The sequence below is a fragment of the Podarcis cretensis genome, assembly GCF_951804945.1.
Source record: "Podarcis cretensis genome assembly, chromosome: 11".
Classification (NCBI taxonomy): domain Eukaryota; kingdom Metazoa; phylum Chordata; class Lepidosauria; order Squamata; family Lacertidae; genus Podarcis; species Podarcis cretensis.
In genome coordinates, this window is record NC_137180.1 from 16,534,893 (window position 1) to 16,561,783 (window position 26,891).

General features: G+C 44.3%; 1 protein-coding gene across 1 annotated transcript in view; it reads left to right on the plus strand.

The window, feature by feature from the left end:
* The first annotated feature begins 2,126 nt into the window (after positions 1-2,126).
* Positions 2,127-26,891, plus strand: part of MARCHF3 (membrane associated ring-CH-type finger 3) — a 152,983-nt gene continuing 128,218 nt past the window's right edge. The window contains exon 1 of the mRNA XM_079995829.1: positions 2,127-2,228. The gene's annotated coding sequence lies outside the window, so the exon portion shown is untranslated. The remainder of the gene's footprint in view (positions 2,229-26,891) is intronic.

Sequence of the window (26,891 nt, forward strand, 5' to 3'; positions counted from 1 at the left end):
TGCTCTTTGGGTAAAACCACAGCCGGGCATGTTCTGCTTCTTCTCTCCCCCCCCTCCCTTGTGCACACACTGTATTTTGAAAGCTCTTTTATGATGCACGAAAGCAGCTGTTTTGGAGCTGAAATGGCACCAGGCTTTTTAAAACGCCGTTTTAACTAGGTATGCTACAGACTACTTCCATCTGTGCTAGGCTATTTGGTGGAGCTGAGCCTTGGGAGTGATGGTGTTCGCCCACATTTTGCTATGCAGATAAACCTCAGTAGAAGATTTAGCTCTGCACCTGGCTGTAGTTTAAACAGGACTGCTTTCTTGCAAGCAACACAGCTGTGGTTGGTAGTGCCATTAAAAAGTAAGGTGTGTACCGGGATAGTAAAAAGCAAAATGTGTTTTTTAGGAACATACCAGTTACCAGGGTCACATTCTTCATTACATTTTCTGGCGAGGCTTTAAGCGTTGTTGTTTTGTTTTTGTTTTTTTAAAAAAATCCCAGTGATTTTGAAATGGAGAGGGTCTTCATTGGATTTTATGAGGAGAAGGTGAGAACAGATTAATAATAATAATTTATTATTTATACCCTGCCCATCTGGCTGGGCTTCCCCAGCCACTCTGGGCGGCTTCCAACCAAATATTAAAATACAGTAATACATCAAACATTAAAAGCTTCCCTGAACAGGGCTGCCTTCAGATGTCTTCTAAAAGTTTGGTAGTTGTTGTTTTTGACATCTGGTGGGAGAGCGTTCCACAGGGCAGGCGCCACTACCGAGAAGGCCCTCTGCTTGGTTCCCTGTAACTTGGCTTCTTGCAGTGAGGGAACCGCCAGAAGGCCCTTGGCGTTGGACCTCAGTGTCCGGGTAGAACGACTGGGGTGGAGATGCTCCTTCAGGTATACTGGACCGAGGTATATGGTAACATAATATTAAGACCAGTGTTCAAACGTAGCCAGGCGCATTTTGGCACCTGACGTCTTCAACAGCGTTCGAAACTCCCATTGTTCTGGGCACCATTTTTGCGACAGGGGATTTCATTAACACGAGCCGTTTCTGAGTTCAGGGTGCAGTACTGTGCCTGAGATTTCAGATTAAAACTGCAGAGTGGAAGGAAAGGAGGAGCTTTTTCTGCCTCCCCACTTCCAGCCGCTCTCTGAAGACCGTAGAAGAGACCCTCTTAAGAATATTAAGGGGATGACCCAAACTGTATAGAAATTTATTCATGTGTGCAGCTACAGCGACAAGAATGCTACTTGCCCAAAAATGGAAAGAAGAGGAAGTCCCAGTAAAGGAAGAATGGATACAAAAACTGATGGAATATGTGGAAAGGAGAAACATTACCTGAAAAATAGGAAATCAAGATACCAAACTTTTTATAAAAGAATGGAAATGGTTTACTGAATATTTACAAACAATCTGTAAACAGATAAGTACATTGGCAGGGTTATTGTAATAACCTCCAGTTTCATAAGAGTATATATTTAGAGAAGATGATCAAATGAGCAAATTAAGTTAATTAGGATATGCAGAAGATATTAAAAATAAATTTAACGAACCCCAGAAGTCAAGTTTTGAAATGTTAAAATAATTGTAAAATCAGTGAAATGTATAAACCTAGAAAGTATAAATAAAAATTGAAAGAAAGAAAGAAAGATAAGCCTATCGAGCCGTTTTGTCCACAAATGGCAACCAGACATTCTGTTTTGGCGACTGTAACCTTGGTTTCAGGAGCCATTTGGCACCTAGCTGATATATCTTGGGTTTCTAGCGCCGATTAAGCATCTTTGAAAAGGCAGTACAGTGGTACCTCGGGTTAAGTACTTAACTCGTTCTGGAGGTCCGTTCTTAACCTGAAACTGTTCTTAACCTGAAGCACCACTTTAGCTAATGGGGGCCTCCCACTGCTGCTGCGCCGCTGGAGCACGATTTCTGTTCTCATCCTGAAGCAAAGTTCTTAACCTGAAGCACTATTTCTGGGTTAGCGGAGTCTGTAACCTGAAGCGTATGTAACCTGAAGCATATGTTGTAACCCGAGGTACCACTGTAGTAACTTGTGAGTTAGTGACTTTTCTTTTCTGCGCATAGCTAAGAAGCATCGTTTTTTTCACCACGTCTTTCTGTTTCTTTGTTACATTTCAGGTTTGGCCCGTCACCTTTGGTCCCAGCAAGCCAAGTTGGAGCGTTTCACCACCACCACCGTTAATCTAAAGCTCGCTGCCGAAATGACAACCGGCGTCAAAGGTATGGCCTCCTCCGCAAGTAACAGAAAGATGTTTTCCGATGCTCCAGTGAGAACGCTTGAGGGGAAGGGGGTTGTCTTTGTCCGTCCTTCTGTTGGTGCTTTGGTGAGGTGAGACGAGCCCCTTTGACACTCGGATGACGCAGGTGGTAGCATGCTAGCCTATTCATTCCCTTTGCTGCAGGAACATGGAGTGATCAGGCTGAGAGCATGGGGAACTGTGACGCAGGTGTGTTCAGCAGCCCCTTGTGCAGAGCATATGGATGTTCCATTTGCATGCGTGTAGAACCCATCAAAATGAGGATTGTGCTCAGGCTTTCTACCGACCGTTCAGATGGCCGAAAAGAAGCCGCGGGCGCCTCGCCATGCCAGTTTAGCTCAGCACGGGGACTGACCGAGCGGATGGCAGGGTCCGCAGGCCGGATTTACGAGCCTGGTGGGCCGCATCCGGCCCGCGGCCCGTAGTTTGCCGACCCCTGGTCATTGTTCTTTCCTTAATTCTTCAAGAGGTGATTGTAATGCTCCTCTTGAAGAAACTTCTCTTGAATTTTCATTATTTCTCTGCCTATCATCTAGTAGCAAATCTCCTTTGGGGGGCAAGATTCTTGAGCAAGTGTATTGAAAAGCTTCAGGTGCAATACTGATTTTCTGGGCCCATTTCATTGTGGCTTCCAACAACCTGGTTATGGAATGGAAATCCCTTTGATTGTCCCCGATGACTGATCTATGCCAGATGTGTGATGGGGAGTGCATCCCTGATTATTCTACTGGATCTCTTGACTGAAAGTAAATTGGAAACACTGTTTCTCAGAAGATCTGTAAGTTGGTTCCAGAAGGTGATGTTGCCAGATTGGAAAAGGGTATCATATTACTTGATTTATGGTATCTCAGTTCTGTCCTGTCCCCATGTTACTCTAAGCACAATTCAAAGTGTTGGTGCTGACCCTGAAAGCCCTAAACGGCCTTGGCCCAATATACCTGAAGGAGCATCTCCATCCCCATCGTTCAGCCTGGACACTGAGGTCCAGCGGTGAGGGCCTTCTGGCGGTTCCTCACTGCGAGAAGTGAGGTTACAGGGAACCAGGCAAAGGGCCTTCTAGGTAGTGGCACCCACCCTGTGGAACGCAGATGTCAAGGAAATAAACATCTATCTGACTTTTAGAAGATAGGCAGCCCTGTTTAGGGAAGTTTTTAATGTTGGATGTTTGATTGTGTTTTTAATATTCTGTTGGGAGCCACCCAGAGTGGCTGGGGAAACCCAGCCAGATGGGTGGGGTATAAATGTAATATTATTATTGTTGTTATTGTTGTTGTTGTTGTTATATTGCATTATGGGAATGGTCATCTGAAGTTGGGTGCTATCAATATGTGGAAGACACCCAACTCTACTTTTTCGTTTCATTGGAACCTGGTGTAACTGTAAATAAATAACAGGTAGATGGAGTCAGTAATGGGCTGGATGTGGGTTAGTATACAGATTAATACAGACAAAACCGATGTGCTGTTGGTCATTCACTTGTCAGCTGAGGGAAAGGATATTCAACCCGTTCTGAATGGGGTTGTGTTCCCTCCTAAGGATCAGGTCTGCAGCTTGGGTATGATTTTAAATCCCTGATTGCTGATAAGTGCACAGGTGGCATTCATAGCTCATATTGCCTTTCATCGGTTCTGGCATGTACGCCAGCTGCATCACTCCTTGGAAAGATATACTCCGGTCACAGTTATTCCATCTCCAATGACATCCTATGGAATAGGGCATAAATTGGTTAGGGTTCACATGAATGTCCTCACTTCCTACACATAAACTAAAATGCATCAGTCCTTTGAAATTTGCAATTTTCTGCGTTTTGCAATGTTGTTTGACCATCAAAATGGGACAAAAATGTATGTTTGGGGAAAGTGTGTACACAAATGTGTATATTAGTGAAAGCAATGTGTAGAAATTTACAGTAATTATATCACAGGGAAACAGCTTGCAAAAATGTGTATATCGGGCAACAATGTGTACAAAAATGTATGAATGAGGAGTAAGGTACATGAAAATGCTTATCAGGTTTTGGATAGATATTGCTATATAAAAATTGCAAATTGGTGCAGAAATGCGGTGAACTGGATATAAGATTGGAGAAATGAGAAACCTGGGTTGCTGGATTGTTCCATCCCTGTGCGTCACCCATGGAGCTGCTTTTAAAAAGCTTTTTGCAACTATAGCTGGCACGTTTGGGCTGACCACTGCAAACGTTTTACACCAGTGCCTAAATGATCTCTGCTGTCTGCTGCTTTGCTGCTAAGTGGAATCCAAAGTGCTAGTCTTGCAATTCCCATCATATCTGACCACTGGTCTTGCTAGCTAGGGATGATGGGAGTTGTAGTCCAAAAAATAGCTGGAGACCCAAGGTTGGGAAACACTGTTTTAGAGCTTTAAAGTCTATCTATAGGGACACGGGTGGTGCTGTGGTCTAAACCACAGAGCATAGGGCTTGCTGATCAGAAGGTCGGCGGTTCGAATCACCGTCATGGGGTGAGCTCCCATTGCTCGGTCTCAGCTCCTGCCAACCTAGCAGTTCGAAAGCACGCCAAAATGTGCAAGTAGATAAATAGGTACCGCTCCAGCGGGAAGGTAAACGGTGTTTCCATGCATTGCTCTGGTTTTGCCAGAAGCGACTTAGTCATGCTGACCACATGACCCGGAAAACCTGTCTGCGGACAAATGCCGGCTCCCTCGGCCAGTAAAGCGATATGAGTGCCGCAACCCCAGAGTCGTTTGTGACTGGACTTAACAATCAGGGATCCTTTACCTTTACCTTGAACCTGCCCATCAATTATAGTTTTTATCAGAAGCTCCTCTTAAGATTATTATAACAAACATTAGAGCAGGGGATATTTGTGCTATTAAATTCTATAAAATATTAAGGATTGGTTGTATACAGTCTTGATTTAGAGCAGGTCCAATTAAAGCATGACTGGCCTCCTTATTTGGTCAAGCCCACATCCACTTGCCCTATATCAGGTGTGGGTTGGGTCTAGTAATGGCTAAGACAAAAAAGGGGTTTGCAGGCTGTTTGTGGTCCTTTGTAAGTTTTGAAGATTTGTAGTGCTTGAAGAGAGTGGTGTACTTAAAGAGGATTGGAAACCTTTTATAAAATACTTAAAAAGTGATCGTAAACATACTAAAGAACAAGTAGGATTTGAATAACAAACAGCCGTGAACTATGTCTTTTGTAATAATATGAAGACGATAGGGTGCAAAGTGTGTCATAATATGCAGCAATATTAGAAATTAAGGGGAAACCATGGAGGAGTGGGGTGGAAGTCAAATGTTAGTTGAAAATTATGGAGGAATTTAAAGATGTATGTGTATTAAGCTTGTAGCCTTTTGAAAATTAGTATTCTCGGAAGCCCCAACAATCAGTTGATTGTCACGGCTTCAAAGCACTGCACAGGGCTCTAATAATCAGGGTTGCAGGGGACCATGTGCAAAGTTTTGAACCTCTCAGGGGCAAAAATGGGTCACCTGACATCATCATGTCAGGTGATTGACAGGCAGGCAGCCCCACCCACCTGGCAGAGGTGGCCAGCAGTCCCCTGCTTTACAGTCTCATTAGTATATTTTAACATTTATATTAATACCAGAGATGTACATGGCATTTCACAGAGGATCGTAGGTGAAAAGAAGCTTACAATTTAAATGTTGACGAGAGAGAATGATGAGACCAAGGCAAGGGCAGCTAGGGAAGAATGCAAGCAATATTGGAAAGATGGAACACTCTTATTAAATGGTTCCCCTTGCACAAATATGTTTAGGATCACAGAGTGTGGCTTTGTATCATAACAGACAGAAGAATATAAAGGAACCACACAAAGAAGGCAATGATTTTCAGAACCAGTGGTGGGCAGATATAAAATAAAGATTTAGCGTTTCAGATTTGAGGTTTTTAAAAGCTCTGACAATCCTATAGAGCCGAACAAGGAAATCACTCATATCAGACACGAGACAGGAAATGTCATGGTAAGCCAAACTGATGCATTTTCCACCAGCCTGACATTCCTCTTTGTACATTGTTGCCATCTGAAAGAGTTTCTGAACTATCTGAATTCATACCAGTCGGAGAGAAAGAGTGGGAACCCTCCTTCCCCGAATTCGGATAATGCAATGCCCTTTTTCATTCGGGAAAAGGCAACTGAAGTATTTGGGCTTGTCTGCTGCTGTGATCTTAGAACCATGCGAGACATCAATGTCTGTGCTGTAATAAAGAAGCAATTGCTGTGGTGTAGCAGGAATGTGAAATAAGCTTGTTGCCGGGGGGGGGGGGGAGGGCTGAAAACACATGAGAGAGCAGCATTTCCTTCTGCAGAGGAAAATGAGAAGGACGCCAAAGACCTCGGTTTTAAAACCAGCTTCCATAAACGTCAAGATTTAGAAGTTCACGTGGCCACCCGTTTGCTGTGATTTCTGCCATAGGAAGGGACTTCATCTGCTTCGCGATAACCCACAAGTTATTTTCTGAAAATTGCAAACCATCTTCTTTAACCACTTTGTTGTGTATATTTATTTGCGAACTATGTACAGTGGTACCTAAGGCTACAAACGCTTCAGGTTACATACGCTTCAGGTTACAGACTCCGCTAACCCAGAAATAGTATCTCAGGTTAAGAACTTTGCTTCAGGATGAGAACAGAAATCGTGCAGCGGCGGCACAGTGGCAGCAGCAGGAGGCCCCATTAGCTAAAGTGGTGCTTCAGGTTAAGAACAGTTTCAGGTTAAGAATGGACCTCCGGAACGGATTAAGTTCTTAACCCGAGGTACCACTGTATTCCACTTTTCCAGTAAATTGTGCTCATATTAAAGCCCAGAGGCTGCCCTGTATACTTGAAGGAATGTCTCCACCCCCATCATTCAGCCCAGACACTGAGGTCCAGCTCCGAGGGCCTTCTGGCAGTTCCCTCCCTGCAATAAATGAAGTTACAGGAGACCAGACAGAGGGTCTTCTTGGTAGTGGCGCCTGCCCTGTGAAACACCCTCCCACCAGATGTCAAGGGAAAAAACAACTATCTGACTTTCAGAAGACACCTGAAGGCAGCCCTGTTTCGGAAAGTTTTTAATGTTTGATCTTTTATCATGTCTTTAACATTCTGTTGGGAGCCACCCAGAGTGGCTGGGGAAACCCAGTCAGATGGGCACCATATAAATAATAAAGTTATTATTATAATAAAATTATAATCCGTGGGTACCACTCCCCTCTCAATTTTTCTGGAATTAATAAAATTGTCAAAATTGTCATAGGGAATTTTTTAAAACCATGCTATTTTCATTAATTCAGTGTTAAGATACAGTTCCAAGTTTTTATTCTGGTACTGAACAGAGTATGCACATCTGTCCTAGGAATGTATTGTCATGAATGTGCTGCCATTTCTGGCACAAAGGGCACGATAGATTTCCTTATTAATATGCCAGCTCTTTCCTATGTTGGTGCCATCTTGCACCATGGGCCCCTATAGTGCGGGACACATCTGCTTTTATTTCCTTTTCAGCTCCTTTTAAGGGTATTTGATCTTCTGCACTGGGTGTTATTAGATTGTGTATCTCCTAGGGCAGTCTTTCAAAGTTACACAGTAGATTGATGCTTTTCTCTCAGACAAATGGAACCATCATCTACCCACCCCCATCCAATCTCTCAATGAGTTGCCAAAAATCCATTCACATCTTCTAGTTTGTAAAAGTTTGCAGTATACACATACTGAGGTCTAGCTTTGTGTGAACCCCTTTTTGTTGGGATTTTATAGCACAGTAATAACCCACCAATAGCTGTTTTGGGGAAACCAAGTTTGGGCAAATTGGAAAGTAGCTCAATGCATATGCAAGATCAGTCCAACATAGGATATTTTGATATGAGTGAGAGAAAAAGAGGGAGAATAAAGGAGCTTTAAAATAATTTAGGAACATATGTGACCTGCTGGATTGGGCCAAAGTCCCGTCTAATCTAACATCCTCTTCTCACAATGGCAACCGACTGCAGACCCTCCAAGTGTCCCTATTTTCCAGAGACAGACCCAGATGTACAGAAACCATCCTGGTTTCTGATTTGATCCAGGAATGTCCCACTTTTCCTTAGGACATCCCTATTTTTATTGAGAAATGTTGGAAGATATGGAGTTATGCAACCCCTGAGCCAAGGAGATAAGCAACTATACACCCTTTAGAATAATTTTTTAAATGTTTAATAGGGAGGTTTTTAACATTTAATGTTTTATTATGTTTTTATATATGCTGCAAGCCACCCAGAATGTCTGGGGAAACCCAGTGAGATGGGAGGTGTATGAATAATAACATTATTTATTATTATTATTATTATTATTATTATTATTATTATTATTATTATTATCCCTATTTTCATCAGATTAATGTTGGAGGGTACACAGCTGTGAATGAAACACCTGCCTGTAGATGGCACTTACCATGGATTGACTTTAGAAATATGTGCATCTGAAACTTACGGTAAATCTTCTATATCTTCACCTGAGGGGTTCCTTACAGCCCCATGATTCTTGATTGTGAAACAGAAGTTTGATCAGAAGAGGATAAATGAAACCAGGAGGAGTGGTGGAGATTATCTTGATAGCTCTGGCAAGAGCGGTCAAATACCTTCTTTTGTTAAGCTGATTTTTCTCAATGGATGGTTTCTCCTTGAAAAAACAGAGCTATTTGGGAATCTAGGCTTATCCTCCCCTCCCAAGGTGCCTTGCCCGAGAGATAAAGAGGGCAACAGTCTAGCAGTCTTGTGTGAAGGGAACACAGAAGCCTGCCGCTCTGTGAGAACCCAGTGTTGATGCACTTTTGAAACCTTATGTGGGTAAGCAAAAGGTAAAGGACCCCTGGATGGTTAAGTCCAATCAAAGGCAACTATGGGGTTGTGGCGCTCATCTTGCTTTCAGGCCGAGGGAGCCGGTGATTGTCTACAGACAGTTTTCTGGGTCATGTGGCCAGCATGACTAAACCGCTTCTGGCACAACAGAACACCGTGACAGAAACCAGAGCACACGGAAATGCTGTTTACCTTCCTGCTGCAGCGGTACCTATTTATCTACTTGCACTGTTGTTCTTTCAAACTGTTAGGTTGGCAGGAGCTGGGACAGAGCAACGGGAGCTCACCCCGTAATGTGGATTTGAACCATCAACCTTGTGATCGACAAGCCCAAGAGGCTCAGTAGTTTAGACCACAGCGCCACCTGCATCCCGAATAAACAAGCACACAATCACTGATAGGTCCACCCGCCATTGTGAGGCTCAAAGCAATGAAGACGATGCTTCCCCAGCTTTTGCCATTGGCTGTGGGTTTCTTGTGATGTCACAAAAGCACTTGGCAACTGAGTGGATATACAGGCAGGCCAAGGGGAAAGCCCTTTTCTATTTCCAGCAGGACACACCTGGCAATGGATGTGACATTCAGCACTGCCCAGGTTTCTTCCACTTGGAGGAGGCAAACTGGTAAATGGAAGGAGGCAATCTTCTGGCAGTGGGATGCTAGGGAGTGAAAATAAGGCAAGTTTGCTTGCTTGAAGGCTGCTGGTATCTATGGTTAGAAGCTGGCGGACGTCTCATGATGGACCTAACAGTAGCTTCTGGCACAATGGGACACCGTGACGGAAACCGGAGCCCACGGAAACAGTTTCCCTTCCCGCTGCAGAGGTACCTATTTATCTACTTGCACTGGTGTGCTTTCGAACTGTTAGGTTGGCAGGAGCTGGGACAGAGCAATGGGAGCTCACTCCGTTGCGGGGATTCGAACCACCAACCTTCTGATCGACAAGCCCAAGAGGCTCAGTGGTTTAGACCACAGCGCCACCTGTGTCCATTATGTGGGAGCATAATCTGTTTGAGTGTTGATACTATGATTCCCCCCCCCCCCCAATAATTTGTTTGGTCTGCAGTAACTTTGTTCAAAGGAAGCAAACCCCGTGGCGTGAGGCGTACCCATTGAAATCTCTTGCCACTCAGAGACTGTGGTGCATGCTATATCATCAGATATGTTTAGCTCACTAAAAGATATGTTTTTAGCTCAGATATGTTTAGCTCACTAAAAGATCATACTGCTCTATGTGCTGTTTTGGTAAGAGTGGTTTTCACTGAGGAAAACAAAATATCAAGCCTTCATCCCCCCTGCACGAGGAAACTTAGTTGCAAATCAGCTATGCTTGATAAAAGACACAGTTTCTATTTAGGTCCTTGGCAATCTCAAATTCTTAAGATGCAGGCTACGCAAGGCCAACAAGATGAAATATCTAAGTTTATCTTTACGCATAATGATAACATTGTAGTGCTTGCTTCTAAGAATGGGGGTTCCGAAAACACAGCTTAGCATTCATAAGGCACTTTCTCTGTGTTATAATCTTTACCCCCTCTCATCTTTGCAACAAAGCTGGGAGGTAAGCTTTAATATTGGAATTAATAATTATGATCGCCACCAAAAACTTACTAGAACGGCCGCTTCCATTCTGTGAGCTGTTGATTATAGAATAATTTTTTTCCCCAGCATCACTTTTTAATAATAAATGAGTAATCTGATTTATTTACTGGTTTTTTTCTCCCTTGCCGCCACAAAGTTTTAAAATGCCATACAAATGTTTCCTATCAACAGCCTGATAGGCCTTGGCTGGGCTAACTGTGCTGCATGAATCAGTCTTGATCAGAGCACAACATGGATCTTGCCTTTGGGCACTTATTTTCATTTATTTTTAAAATAATGTCTATATACCAGGTTTATCTCCCAATGATCTCAATGAGCTTCCTGGCGGAGTGGGGATTTGAACCCTACTCTCCCGTGTCCTAGTCGAACCCTCTAACCATGGGTGGTGAAAGAACGCATACGCTTCCTTTCCCTCTGCCATACATTAGACTACTGCAATGTGCTGTTCTATGTGGAGCTACCTTTGAAGGTGACCTGGAAACTACAACTAATCCAGAATGCAGCAGCTAGACTGGAGACTGGGGGCGGCTGCCGAGACCATATAACATTGGTCCTGAAAGACCTACACTGGCTCCCAGTATGTTTCCAAGCACAATTCAAAGTGTTGGTGCTGATATTTAAAGCCCTAAACCAGGCATAGGCAAACTTGGCCCTCCAGATGTTTTGGGACTACAATTCCCATCATCCCTAGCTAACAGGACCAGTGGTCAGGGACGATGGGAATTGTAGTCTCAAAACATCTGAAGGGCCAAGTTTGCCTACGCCTGCCCTAAACAGCCTCAGCCCAGTGTACCTGAAGGAGCGCCTCCACCCCCATCGCTCAGCCCGGACACTGAGGTCCAGCTCCGAGGGCCTTTTGGTGGTCCCCCACTGGAAGAAGTCAGGTTACAGAGAACCAGGCAGAGGGCCTTCTCGGTAGTGGCACCTGCCCTGTGGAATGCCCTTCCTTCAGATGTCAAGGAAATAAAAACTATCTGACTTTTAGAGAACGTCTGAAGGCAGCCCTGTTTAGGGAAGTTTTTAATGTTTGATGTTTTATCATGTTTTTAATAATCTGTTGGGAGCCAGCAGGGTATAAATCATAAATTGTTGTTCTTGTTGTTGTTGTTCTTTATGTTATTGTTAAGAATGCTATACAGTCATACCTCGAGTTGAATGTGCTTTGGGTTGAGCGCATTCGAGTTGCTCTCTGCGGCAACCCGAAAGTAACGGAGCATGTTACTTTGGGGTTTCGCCACTCACACATGCGCAGACGCTCAAAATGATGTCACGCGCATGCGCGGAAGCGGCAAAACGCGACACGCGCAGACGCGCCATTGCATTTTACGTTCCGTTCGGGATGCGAACAGGGCTCCAGAACGGATCCCGTTTGCATCCCAAGGTACCACTGTATATGCATTCCAACCTCTTGGGACTGTAATGCTCCCCCACATGTAATGGGCCCTGCAAAAGGCAAAGATAAGTAGTGGTGGCTGAACTCTCTTTTAGAGAAATTGTAATCTGCTGCTAATGATTGAGAAATTCCCAATTATGCAGTTGGTCAGAAACCCCGGGGTTTCTTGGAGAACAGTTTGAAAGCTGCTAATCAATCATGAAAATACGTACGGATTTCTGTGCTTCGTTATGGATTAGTAGCAAGCCCCAAATCTCGTAGATGAGATGCTTTTGTTCCCGGGCACTCCTGGAGGAGAGCATCTGCCTTCCGAGGACACTTCCCATGCTCTTGTTTGCGCACTGAACCAACAGCGTGGGAAGCTGCCATGTGGATGTGCCCTGAGATAACCATATGCCACAGAAAACTGCGCAGCACTTTGTTGCATAAACACTGGGTATTATTGACAAGGCTTGAGTCGGCTTGGCAGCAACTGCAAACACCATCGTGCAAAATGGGGTCCCTGTTCCCCATTGCTAAGGAGTACCATAATCTTAGAATTATTCATTTGGTTATTATTATTATTATTTTTATATATTGTCTTCTACCCATCTGACTGGGTTGCCCCAGCCACTCTGGGTGGCTTTCAGCTAGTGCTTTTTTCCTTTTTTTCCTTTTATTGTTGTTAGCCGCTCTGAGCCCGGCTTTGGCTGGGGAGGGCGGGATATAAATAAAATTCTATTATTATTTATTTTTATTATTATTAGAAAAAAAGGTGCTGGAACTCACCATGAAGTACAATAAAAGCCACACATTTTGACAACAACAAAAGAGGTGCCAGGATTTTGTACCTTGGGTACCCCCTGGAAAAAAACAACCACTGCTTCTAATGCATATAAAAAAATAAGAAAACATTTTGGAGGATTTCATTTGGGGAGAATAAATTTGTTTGGCAATCTTCACCTTTTTGTGTGGGTAATAAACTGTGAACAGGAGGAATGAAAGACTCAGCTTTCTGTGACTTGCAAGTTTCTGCAGTAAGCTAAGAAACAGGGAAGAACCCCAGGCCAGGTATCTGTATATCGATAAAAGCACACACCAAAATTGAAAAGGCCGTTTGAAAAGCTTGCAGAACACATTGCCATTCATCACGATAGAGTGGGCCCTCTCTTCCGTCTCTAATTCCATGTTTGCTGGTGCTACTTTGAATCTTTGCTTTGGATGGTGATGGAAACCCTCCCCTCATGCTAGATTAAGCACTTGGATCCGTGCCCGAAATGCCTGGGCTTATTTGGATGCGTCGATGGAAGCATGCAGCGATGATTGAATTTGAATCTGTTATGAGAGCAAGTATTCCTGCATTTGCCAAACAGCAGAAATAACCTAAGCTTATGAACATAGGGTACCCTGCACAGATGGCTGTGGAGCTGTTGCAGTTAAGAGGCTGTTACTAGGCTTCCTCCCCCCCCCCCCCCGCCCCCCATCCCCCACCTCCACCCTTAAGAGAGTTACATGCAATACATGCGTTGCCATCAAACCAGCTTCTGAATGCGTATTCTCTCTCTTTTCCTTTCAAAGAAGTTTTTCGGGCATATTTTACCTGACATGAAGCTTACCAGTGCAAGGGACTTTTTTTGAAGTCCATCATCTTACTCAAGGCCAAGGCAGATGACCTAGTATTCCCTCCCCCTCCCCCAATTCTTTTAAAGAAACCGTGGTGGGGTGAGTTCCTGCCGAAAACAGCAGGGCATCACACATGTTTGGAAGAAGGATGCTACAGGAGGATTTTGAGCCCAAGAGCATCTTCCCTTTGCTTAAATGAGAAAGGAATAGATTGGTCTGCGGAGTGCTCTGCCCTTGAGGGTTTTGCTCCCTGCTGCCGCAAACAGAGGCATCGCTCTTGTTGCCTTCTGTCTGGCTTCATTCTCTCTGGTGCCAGACAAGGGTTTGGAGGGTGGGGGGGAAAGGAGTTGTAAGCACATTATGGGGCAGCGTGATTGGTCTCTTGGGAAGATGCCAGATTCTCTGCTCTCCAGCATCTTTTCCCCACCCCTTGCTCATGCAGAGAGCAGCACTGGTGTATTTTTTTTTTTTTTTTGAAATCTGGAGACGTCCCAGCGATTTGTCTCCAGCGATGAGGATAAAACTGAGTGACCGGGTAATAAAGCAGAGCCCACATTTATGCTCACCTGGACTATGAGGTTGTTGCTTTTACTTGAAGCAAATAACCGAGACTGGAAATGCTGCTTTTCCGGGAGGCCGACATTGGAGAATGACAATGTCTCCACACAGCACCGCTTTGGCAAGGTGAAGTAAGGATAGTGCAAATGTAGCCAAGAAGCTAAAATCATAAAGGTAAAAAAAAAGGTAAAGGACCCAGGATGGTTAAGTCCAGTCAAAGGAGACTATGGGGTTGTGGCACTCATCTCGCTTTCAGGCCAAGGGAGCCGGTGTTGGTCCACAGACAGCTTTTCGGGTCATGTGGCCACCATGACTAAACCGTTTCTGGCGCAACAGGACACTGTGACGAGTGCCAGAGTGCACAGAAATGCCATTTGCCTTCCTGCCACAGCAGTACCTATTTATCTACTTGCACTGGTGTGCTTTCGAACTGCTAAATCAAATATATGACTTGACACTCTTCTTTGGAAATTAAACCAATGTCCAGACTTAATATTCCAAAACTTTACTTGCAGAAACGTATAGATGAATTAGAGCATAATATTTACATGCTTGTCTAAACATGGGCTTACAGTCTCTTCTTACTTCCAAACAACGGTATTTTCCTCTCTTTCCAGAGCTCAGCACTTTCAGCCTTCTGTATCTCAATTAGGCCATGCCTTGCAGCTCCTATGAGAGATTTCCACTTTTTCCTTCTCCTGCAGCTTTGCTCTCTCTCTTTCAAGCAGATAAGAAGCGCTGCAACCCTCTACTCAACTTAGCAGTGTTCACAGTGGATTCTAAAACACAGTCACCTTGCATCACATAAAATCACTGGTTACCTTCCATGTGTCCAACGTTAGCCAATCACATGAGAACTACTAGAGTACTCTCTAGAATTCAGTTACCATACAGTCAAATTCAAACACATAGTAAAGCATGCAATCATTTACAATTTCAGTGAATTAAATTACTATACTTAACAGAGCTGGACATTGAAAATGTGGTGGTATGTATATCACCTTGGCTATTAACTCCTTTGATGGCAATCCACTTGAGGCCTTACAGCTGTCTAATTCATTCATTCATTCATTCATTCATTCATTATTGCATAAGTATCCAATTTTTCTTCATGCAGCTCAAGGCAGCACGTATGCTTCTCCTGCTCCCCATTTTATCATCACAACATCCCTGTGAGGTAGGTTAGCCTGAGAGATAGTGACTGGCCCACAGTCACCCAGCGAGCCTCTTCACTGAGCGGGGATTTGAACCCTGGTTTCCCAAGTCCCTAGTCCAGAATTTTATCCACGACATCACACTGACACTCAAACCTTTAAGATCCAACCAACTGTCACTCGGGCAGAAATTCTGCCTTAAGGAAAGACATCTGAATATTCCACAGCAAATCTTTTATAAATAAACTACCATGCACTTCCTTCACCAGAAACTACCGTAATCCTCTGGCAACGTCCTTTAGCCTCAGTTTTCCTGCCTAGTAAAATGAGGACCATGACCACCATATTGGTCTGTTATGAGGATAAATTAGAACAGGGAAATGTGCTTCTCTGAGGTTTGGAGGAAAGCTGGGCTACAAAGACAGGCAAATTATTTGAAAACAGATAAGACAAAGCCGTTTGTTTACAGTGAGATAGTTCTAATGTTCTCCTTGAGAGATGTGCAACAGGATTGTGTTTAATCCATTTGGAAAGTGAACGAGAAATTACCGTTCTCAGAGTTGCAAATGACAGCAATACCTGCAGCAACTAATCCAGCTATGTCAAGATGATTACTTCATAATTACACCCCTTCTTTCACCACAGGCTTCTGCATCGGGAGAAACGTCTCTGTAACCAATTAGTTGTTTTGACCTTTCCTGGGTTCTTGCATTGTCCTTGGTCACAAAAATAGACAGCTGCCTTCAATGACTAGAGGCATGTATTGTTACAGGGGGGACGGGGACTCTGTGTCACAAGAGATGAGGGTGACAACATAGGAAAAACTGTTCAATCAATTTAACAGGCTCTGCTCCCTTAGGGAAGGCAAGCTGGAAATGTCTGTGTTGTTCACTCTGGGCCAGCGCGGCTGTGGGTAACCTCATACTTCGCATCTGTCTACTAAGGCATGGATCATGCACATGGGAACACTGAAGGCACATCAAGACATGTGTTTCCCCCCAAACGTTGGTTGATGAGCCTTTTCTAGGTGCCATTTCTGGGTTGTTGTTTTTTATTATTTGTATTCAAAATGGGGGGGAGGGGTAGAATTCCTTTTAAAGTAAAGTGTTGTTGTTGTTTAGTCGTTTATTCGTGTCTGACTCTTCGTGACCCCATGGACCAGAGCACACCAAGAACTCCTGTCTTCCACTGCCTCCCACAGTTTGGTCAAACTCATGCTGGTAGCTTGGAGAACACTGTCCAACCATCTCATCCTCTGTCATCCCCTTCTCCTTGTGCCCTCCATCTTTCCCAACATCAGGGTCTTTTCCAGGGAGTCTTCTCTTCTCATGAGATGGCCAAAGTATTGGCTTCAGGATCTGTCCTTCCAGTGAACCCTCAGGACTGATTTCCTTCAGAATGGATAGGTTTGATCTTCTTGCAGTCCATGGGACTCTCAAGAGTCTCCTCCAGCACCATAATTCAAAAGCATCAATTCTTCGGTGATCAGCCTTCTTTATGGTCCAGCTCTCACTTCCATACATCACTACTGGCAAAACTACATAGCTTTTACTATACGGACCTTTTTAAAGTAAAGTATGACGCTCCAAATAACAACAACAACAACAACAACAACAACAATTTATTTATACCCTGCCCATCTGGCTGGGTTGCCCCAGTCACTCCGGGCAGCTCCCAACAGAATATTAAAAACATGATAAAACACAAAACATTAAAAACTTCCCTAAACAGTAATAAAAATGCAATTAAAATCATGCAGCACCTACAGTATAGCATTGCAGTGTGTATTTTCCTTCTTCCATTAGTCACCATGTGTAAGACAGTGAGCTATGAATGCGGGTAGATTGTGGTGTTTTGTGTGTTTTCTTGTCAACCTGATTTGATTTAATATTGGTCATGATGAGAAATTCCTGAAGTAATGGAAGGTGTTTTTTTTTTTTAAAAAAAAAACTTTTTATTGGGAAAGATAAAGCCTATTTACAGAGGCTTATGAGTAACCTATAAATCAAATATAAGTATTTTAAATATATGTATATACAGGCCCCATTCTAGGCAGCTTTGAAAATTAACTGCAAAATTTCCTTTCTTGTGCTTGTGTGTGACATGAAGAATAATTGCTTTAATTCTCCAAACTTGTAATCTATAAACACTGAGTTATGTTAACTGTCTGAGATGAGCCAGGTGGTGATGTGGAGCTTTAGGAAAAATAGTGTTGGCTCTGAAAATGTTGCAGTACATTGAAGCAGGCAGCATTGATTTCTGTCTCAAGTTCATTTCTAGCCAGAATGCTGGAGTCACTTGGCCAAACCTGCAAAATACTGTTGCTGTTTTTTCAGATAGAGATCTAATAAACAAATCCAACCTTTTATGCTTAATTAAATTTAAATTTTTTTTTTTAAAAAAAACACCTCACCAACCTCATTTTTTTACTTCTTTGTATCCAAATAAACCTTCCATCTGCCTGGTTTTATGTCCAGAATTGTTCATGGCAATCTATTTGTAACACCAGCAAGGTTCAATAGCAGGATCAGAACTGCTCACATTGACCAAAGAAGTGTAGATAACTATATGGTTTGAAATTGTGCCACAGAAGGCATCCTTAGTGCAGAATCTGGGAGCTATCATGCAAAAACTGAACACTCATTTTAAAACAATAGCTGTTATTGCCAAGGAAACCTCTAGATATGAACAGCTTGGTGCTTCTACCAGAGGCCTCAAGAGTGTTGTTGAGTATGAAACTCCTTTCTCCTGGCACAGATCCTACTTACCTGTTAACCCACAAAGGATCCTAAGTTGTGCAATAAAAGGCCTAGCAGAAAATATGGACAACTGAACTTAATTTACTGACTCTTTTCATTCAGTGCTGGACCCAATTTGAACCTATGAATGCATCAACGTGGTCCCTGGGTGTTCGCTCTTTCTCTCTGAGTGGAGATTTGCTCTCATTAGAAAGCTACTCTCCCGACAGGCAGAATGAGATTTATGGAAATGTTATACTTTTTATACAAATCAATATTATTCCTGTGCTGAGCCTTGGAGAGGTTAGATTCTGTAGCCATCACAGCTGTGAAATGCAGTGCTCATAAAGTCAGCAAGATGTGCAGGTTCATTAAATGAGTTGCTTGTATGTTTATGTTATCCAGATGGCCTCTAAGAAGAATGGCCACTTCACCCTTGTGCTCTTCTTATAATTCTGGAAGATGCCCAGGGGACACCTGGGGGAGGCGGTCAGGAAGAGACTTATGAGGGAAATGTCTCCCAAAAAGACAATTTTGGTTTATTTTTCAAAAAAATAAAAGCCCGCACATATTGCATCTGCTCTATAATCATCCTGCCATTCTTTGGGGGCAGTGCCCCTTTTCTAGGGGTGCTGCCAGTTCCAAACATTCAGATTTCATGCAGCTTTTGTAATCTCTGAAGGGCTAGTTCCATAAATGTTCCCCTGGTGTCTGCTTCCCAAAGCCCAAAAAGCTTCTGCCTAGCTCAGGGAGGCAGGCATGATGCTCTGACGGGTCCAAAGTCCCTCCTGCCACCTTCCCGCAGCCTGCTTGGATTTGGGAAGGCAAAAGGGCGGCTCCAGAATCCTGTCAGAGGCCGGGAACCTCCTTCCCAAACCTGGGAAGTTTCTGCCCAGCTTAGGGAGGGAGGTGCGATGCTCACACGCACAATGTCAGACGCGCAATGTCCCACATTGCCCTTGGAAGCTTGTATCTGTTCCCCTGCAAAACATTTCACCACACGCCACTGGCTACTGTTGACCTTACATTTTGTGGACCTTTCAGGTAGTAATGTTCTTTTTGGAAGCTGACTTCCTGGGCTGAAATGTACTTCCAGATATATGTGTTAAGATATCTTCTTTGGTGATCACTCGTAGCCGAGTAAGATTGTCTTCCATAAACACAGTTTTAAAAGTGAGTCCGTAAGGGACTGTGGAGGCCAATTCTGGACCCACATGTCCTTTCACAATGGGGACATATGTTTCCGGGTGGGAGTTGATCATGGTGAGGGTTTGGCAAGTGTGCCTTCCTCTTAGCACGTTTCTCCCTTTCGTTTGAGCGTCTTCACAACCCATGACACCTTTGCTAAAGGCTGTTCTTCAATTGGAGCGCAGTGTTTCCCAGTTATCAGTGTTTATACTACATTTTTTAAGATTTGCCTTGAGAGAGTCTTTAAACCTTTTTTGTTGACCACCAACATTACGCTTTCCATTTTTAAATAGAGTACCGTGGTACCTCTGGATGCGAACGGGATCCGTTCCGGAGCCCCATTCGCATCCTGAAGTGAATGTAAGACACGACTGCTCGTCTGCGCGTGCACAGGTCTCATTTTGCCGCTTCCACACATGCGCGTGATGTCATTTTGAGCGCATGCACGAGCGGCGTGCTCCGTTACTTCAGGGTCACCGCAGAGCGCAACCCGAAAATATTTAAGCTGAAGTGTATTCATCCCGAGGTATGACTGTAGTTGCTTTGGAAGGATGCAGGTGGTTCTGTGGTCTAAACCATAGAGCCTAGGGCTTGCCGATCAGAAGGTCGGCAGTTCAAATGCCCGCGACGAGGTGAGCTCCCGTTGCTCAGTCCCTGCTCCTGCCAACCTAGCAGTTCGAAAGCACATCAAAGTGCATGTAGATAAATAGGTAGCGCTCCAGCAGGAAGGTAAACAGCGTTTCTATGCGCTGCTCTGGTTCGCCAGAAGCGGCTTAGTCATGCTGGCCACATGACCCGGAAGCTGTACGCCGGCTCCCTTGGCCAGTAAAGCGAGATGAGCGCCGCAACACCAGAGTCGGCCACAACTGGACCTAACAGTCAGGGGTCCCTTTACCTTTACCTAGTTGCTTTGGAAGACGATAATCAGGCATCCGCACAACATGACCAGTCCAACAAAGTTGATGTTGAAGAATCATTGCTTCGACACTGGTGCTCTTTGCTTCTTCCAGTACACTGGCATTAGTTTGCCTGTCTTCCCAGGTGATATGTAAAGTATTTTAGAGACACCATTGATGGAATCTTTTGAGGAGTTGGAGATGGCATTTATAAGTGCTCCATGTTTCACAAGCATACAGTAAGGTTGGTAGTGCCATAGCTTTGTAAACGAGCATTTTGGCTTCCCATTAAGATATAGGTATACAAACACACACCGTGTTTGTGTGGAGGGGAGTTATTCATCTCCATAAATTGTAATATGGAAGGGATGTCACACACTCTTGTTCATTCAAAGGTGTGAGGGCGCAGATACCTCATATCTCCATGTCCACTGCTCCATCTTCCATTTCCAAAGGGTGGAGATGATTGGTGCTGCTATGTGTGGGGGCATGGGGATTAGGGCTGGCATGCACAGCTCTGCACTTGTTAGATAAGTTTATTTTCTTGTGCATTTGGCTGAGCACTATTGTGCCGGATCTGAACTTCACAAAATACTGTGGAAAATCTAAAAAGGGGATAATAATAAAATGCCTTTGTCTCATCATAGCCATATGGTCCTTTGTCTTCAATTTATTTTCGTAATCACTTATAAAGGTGGTTAATGCGGCATGCAGGAAACATTTTTAACTGAAACTGCTGTGCCTAGAAATCTGGGTGTTAAATGTTGGGTTTTTTAAAATTTTGACTCTTGTAAAGTTTTCCTGAGAAAGGATGTGATGTTGACAATGTGCTTTATCAGCCTTTGCTATGGCAACTAATGGCAACAAGATAGGCTCTTCTCCTGGGCAGAGTATCTTCTAGAAAACAACGGTACTAGTAGTTCTATCAAACAATGTTAAGAATGTTATTTTGAAGAGACAAGTGATATGTCAGCAGATAAGTCAGACAAAGGAGATGGTGTTGGACTTTCGGAGGAAGAGAGGGGAACTAGCCCCATTGTATATCAGGGAGGGTTGTGTGAAGAGAGTCTCTTCCTTTAAATTCCTGGGAGTTTACCTTAGTGAAGACCTCACTTGGAAAAACAATATAACTCAGGTGGTTAGGAAGGCCCAACAGAGACTCCATTTTCTCAAGGTCTTGCAAAAGAACAATGTTAAACAACAATTGATGACCTCCTGGTCCACCATAGAAAGTGTCCTCTCATATTGTATCACAGTGTGGTACGTTGGCTTGACTGCCATGGACAGAAAGTCTTTACAGAGGGTGGTGAACACAGCACATGATATCATGGACTGTTCCCTGAGCCTGCTAGATGACATTGCAAGGGATTGTTGGCTTAGGAGAGCAAGCAAAATTCTCAGGGATGATTCACACTCCGGCCAGCACCTCTTTAATCTTCTACCCTCGGACAGGAGATATAGAAGTATAATCAGTCGTACCAACAGGCTAAAGAACAGTTTCTATCCATGGGCCGTTAGGCTGCTGAACAGAAAATAATATAGTGCAACTGACTTTCGGGGTTGGTGTGATGTGCGACAAACACACAGAATACAATGAGAATGAGTGTTTTTTGGGGGCGAGGAAGGCTCGGTTAATTTCATTGTACACAGGTTGTACATTGACAATAGAGGTATTATTGTTATTGTTGTTATTGTTGTTGTTGTTGTTGTTGTTGTTGTTGTTGTTGTTGTTGTTGTTGTTATTTCCCTCTGCCACCTTTCTCTTTCCCAGTAGTCATTCTGCATTCTGTAGACCTCATTGGACTGTTTTCTGAGGGGGTTTATATATATTGTTACTGGAATTTATGGAATGGTGGGGGGTGTTGATCCTCCAGCTGATATCATACACCCCCACGACTACCAAAATCAACACAATCACTCCTGCAGATGTCCCCACAAAACACTTCATCACACAGTCCCCCCCCCCATTCAAAGGGCCTCTGCTGGACATTATCAAATGTAACAGTTCACTGATAAATGTATGTATGTACTGGCTCATTGGGAAAGCTTTAGAAAGCCATATAAAATCGCTCCAGTATCGGAATTGCAACGTTCCAACTTTGTTCTGTTCAGGGAAGGAATGGCTACCAAGAGAGAAGCCAGGCATGTGGGCAGCCATAATCCCTCACACCTGAGACCACATACTCAGCAACCTCTTGTCTGGATGAAAATCGCTGGCATCCTGGCCCCTGAGTGCTAGACAGGTAGCCATTCCAGAAACAGTGGTAAACCCAACCTCATTAGGATCTTGGTCAAGACAAAGGGGTGTGATTAACTTGACTGGGAGAACAGGAAAATGTACATATGTACTCACCTTTTGTTTTACTTAATGGGTGTGAAGTGGAGGTCAAGGGAGGGATGTGGGCAAACCTAATACTCAGGTTTCTGCCAGGAGACCCTTCCCAGATTATGACACAGCTGTGATGTTTAAATGATGTATGTGTGATGCTTCACTAAGGGTGTTGTGGGTAAAAAGGGAAACTTATAAAAGTTGGAGCCATCCTTTGTTCTGGGCTTCTTCCTCCTCCTTCCATGTGGTGGCTGGAAGTCCTGTTGCAACAGTTCCTTGAATAAAGATCAGGCCTACAGGCTATATTCTTGGCTGGTGTCTTTGTTTGGCAATCCAAGTGAGCCCAGGGATTTCATATAACACACACATACACACAAACACACACACTTTTAGGTTTGGAGTTTTTAAGAAAATATTTTTTTAACACTTGTATAAGCCTTTCTTTGTTTTTCGTTCTGTTTTTGCTTAGTTATTGTCAGGGAACTGCCATCAGGGCCGGAGGGAGAGAGTGGGCTCTGGAAGGGTTCCAGAGAGCGTCCCGGGATGGGGAGAGGCAGCCCATCTTCTGGGGAAGAGAATCAGCGTAGCACCAGTGGAGAAGGGGGGCAGATGGGGGAATCGGCGAGGCGGTCCCATGACTCCTTGCCAGGGACCAGCGGGGAGAGTAAGGGTCCTCCGCTGCCTACACCCTCCTTGCGCAGAAGGCTTCCGCGCAGGGAGAGTAGGAGGAGACTAGGCGTCAAAGAGCTTCTTTGCTGGAAGAAGTTCAAGAAACGCCCACTGACGGATTCTGCCAGCGATTGAGACAGCCACGGGTGAGTGGCTGTCCGGACAGAAAAGGTTCACTCAGGCAACAAAGCCAGGCGTTGCACCAGTTTACTCACGAGCAACCCCTAGAACCATTACAGTTATTTATTAATTTATTAAAATATTTATATACCACTGTACAGTGGTACCTCTGGTTACGAACGGGATCCGTTCTGGAGCCCCGTTCACATCCTGAGGTGAACGTAACCCGCGTCTGAGCGGGTTGCAATTCGCCGCTTCTGCGCATGCGTGTGAAGTCATTTTGACCGCCTGCACATGCGTGAGTGGCGAAACCCAGAAGTAACACGTTCCATTACTTCCGGGTCACCGCAGAGCGCAACCCGAAAATGCTCAACCTGAAGCATCACGAGGTATGACTGTATCTTAAGAAATATATCCCAGTGGTTTGCAGCAATATCAAAACCAAAGTTCCCCTGAGTGTCTTCCTCTTCGTTCTCATTGACCAAAATGGTCAAAGGCCTGGAAACGATGCCTTATGAGGAACGGCTAAGGGAGCTGGGCATGTTTAGCCTGGAGAAGAGGAGGTTAAGGGGTGATATGATAGCCATGTTCAAATATATAAAAGGATGTCACATAGAGGAGGGAGAAAGGTTGTTTTCTGCTGCTCCAGAGAAGCGGACACGGAGCAATGGTTCCAAACTACAAGAAAGAAGATTCCACCTAAACATTAGGAAGAACTTCCTGACAGTAAGAGCTGTTCGACAGTGGAATTTGCTGCCAAGGAGTGTGGTGGAGTCTCCTTCTTTGGAGGTCTTTAAGCAGAGGCTTGACAACTATATGTCAGGAGTGCTCTGATGGTGTTTCCTGCTTGGCAGGGGGTTGGACTTGATGGCCCTTGTGGTCTCTTCCAACTCTATGATTCTATGATTCTATGACTCTGTTTCGACTCCAGTGAGGGGGTCTTTCCATTCGGAACTCCCCCCAAACTCAGTTCCGGCACCGCTCAGGTGGGTGCCATTGCCATTCCAAGACAACAAGTGAGGTGTTTATGGTGAGTTCCAGCACCTCTTTTTCTAGAAAAATAACCACCTGAGTTTGCTATTAGAAAGAGTGATCATGCGTGATATAGGGCACTATGATGTCACTTTGTGGAGATGCACAAGAAGTAAAAGAGAAGAAGAAGTTGAAAGCAGTGGCTCAAATTTTTGCAATGTAGCAATGGATTGTGTTGCTTTCCCCATCTGTTATTGTGCCAAAAAACGATTTAAGCATGAAAACATGTTGCAACAATGTGAGCCATCTCAATTCTGCAGCACTTTGGCTCGGTCCTTAATCATAAGCAAACTTCCTGGAACGTTTAAGTTCTATATTTTCTTATTTTGCATGCTCTCTTTTTTTGACAGGCCATTTAGTTCATTTAGCTGCTCTGCTTCCTTACTGCTTTGTGCTGATTCAGTTGCCCAACTCATTTTGCATCATTTCTGCCTATCATAGTTGTGTTGATCAGTGCAGAAATAAAATGGCTCTGCATCCTAATCTGCGTGAACTCACAGGAACTACAGGCCTTGGAGCCATGCGAATTCCTTTATCCATACCGTAAGCTGCAATTTCCAAGTGACCCAGTATGTGTTTCCTGAGATGAAATTTGAGGCAATCTCATTTTAGGACCCAGCATTTCTTTAATGGAGCAAGCTGACAGAGGGCCTTCTCGGTAGTGGCACCCGCCCTGTGAAACGCCCTCCCATTAGATGTCAAGTAAATAACTATCTGACTTTTAGAAGATACCTGAAGGCAGCCCTGTTTAGGGAAGTTTTTAAGGTTTGATCTTTTATCGTGTTTTTAATATTCTGTTGGGAGCTGCCCAGAGTGGCTGGGGAAACCCAGCCAGATGGGTGGGGTATAAATGTGTTAGAATTCCTGCTCCGTGATTGCAGTCATGGGATATTTGTCTATCACATGACGGTGTATGTTTTGACTCCACAGAGTGGGAAGTGATGGAGACAGGATGTTTGTGTTTCTGTGTTCCGTGAAGTGGGACTATTGTCCTTTGTTCTTCTTTCTCTTTGCTGTCTGGTGCTAGAGAGAGAGGGAGCCATCTTGCAGTGCTCCGTGTGTGTTTATATGTACATGAAGTAGATTAGTCAAAATGCTGAGTTGCTGAGGTCTGTATTATTATTATTATTATTATTATTATTATGCAGACATCTCCTGAGCAATATGCTTAAAACAATGAATATTGTTTAAGCTGCTCCTAGATTTTGTTCCCCACCTCCCAGTAGTTCAAGGGTCTCTTGTTACTGCCACAGATCTTCCTGGTTTTTGCAGCCCATTTTTGCATCAGTAGCCGTTCAGCAGTCATTAATCCACCATGAAAGGAAAGTGGGACTTCCTAGGACTCCTCTTGGAAATGAAGTAGTGTCACACAAGGTGTCAGAAGAGCACCACTTCCAAATGCTGAACAGTTTTGAGTTGAAGCACCCAGTTTTCACAGCTGTACCAGTCTTTACTTTACTTTACTGTACTTATCGGATTTTTCTACTCAAGGGAAAACCTGTGCAATACTGCGTGACTCACAGGCAGTGTGGAAAAAGAGATTGGGACACATTCTGTTCCAGTGTTACGATGAGTTGATGTGCAGGTGAAATGAGTATCTGAGATGCTGCAAATGCACCCTCTGTAACAGTAGTTCAAGGGGGGCCACACCATTCCTATCCTGAATGCTGCAGTTTGGCCAGAACAATGTACCAAATAGTATGGGAAACAGCCCTGGATGGTTAGGTCCAGTCAAAGGCAACTCTGGGGTTGCGGCGCTCATCTCGCTTTCAGGCCGAGGGAGCCGGCGTTTGTCCACAGACAGCTTTCCGGGTCAGGTGGCCAGCATGTCTAAACCACTTCTGGAGCAACAGGACACCATGATGGAAACCAGAGCACATAGAAACACTGTTTACCTTCCTGCCGCAGTGGTACCTATTTATCTACTTCCTCTGGTGTGCTTTCGAACTGTTAGGTTGGCAGGAGCTGGGACAGAGCAACGGGAACTCACCATGTCATGCGGATTTGAACCATCGCCTTGTGATTGGCAAGCCCAAGAGGCTCAGTGGTTTAGACCACAGCTCAACCCGTGTCCCAAATAAACAAACACACAATCACTGATAGGTCCACCTGCCATTGTGAGACTCAAAGCAATGAAGATGATGTCTCCCCAGCTGTTGCCATTGGCTGTGGGTTTCTTGTGATGTCACAAAAGCACTTGGCAACTGAGTGGATATAAAGGCAGGCCAAGGGAAAAGCCCTTTTCCATTTCCAACAGGACACACCTGGCAATGGATGTGACATTCAGCACTGCCCCGGTTTCTTCCACTTGGAGGAGGCAAACTGGTGAATGGAAGGTGGCAATCCTCTGGCAGTGGGATGCTAAAGTAAAGGTAAAGGTACCCCTGCCCATACGGGCCAGTCTTGACAGACTCTGGGGTTGTGCGCCCATCTCACTCAAGAGGCCAGGGGCCACGCAGTCCGGAGACACTTCCGGGTCACGTGGCCAGCGTGACATCGCTGCTCTGGCAAGCCAGAGCCG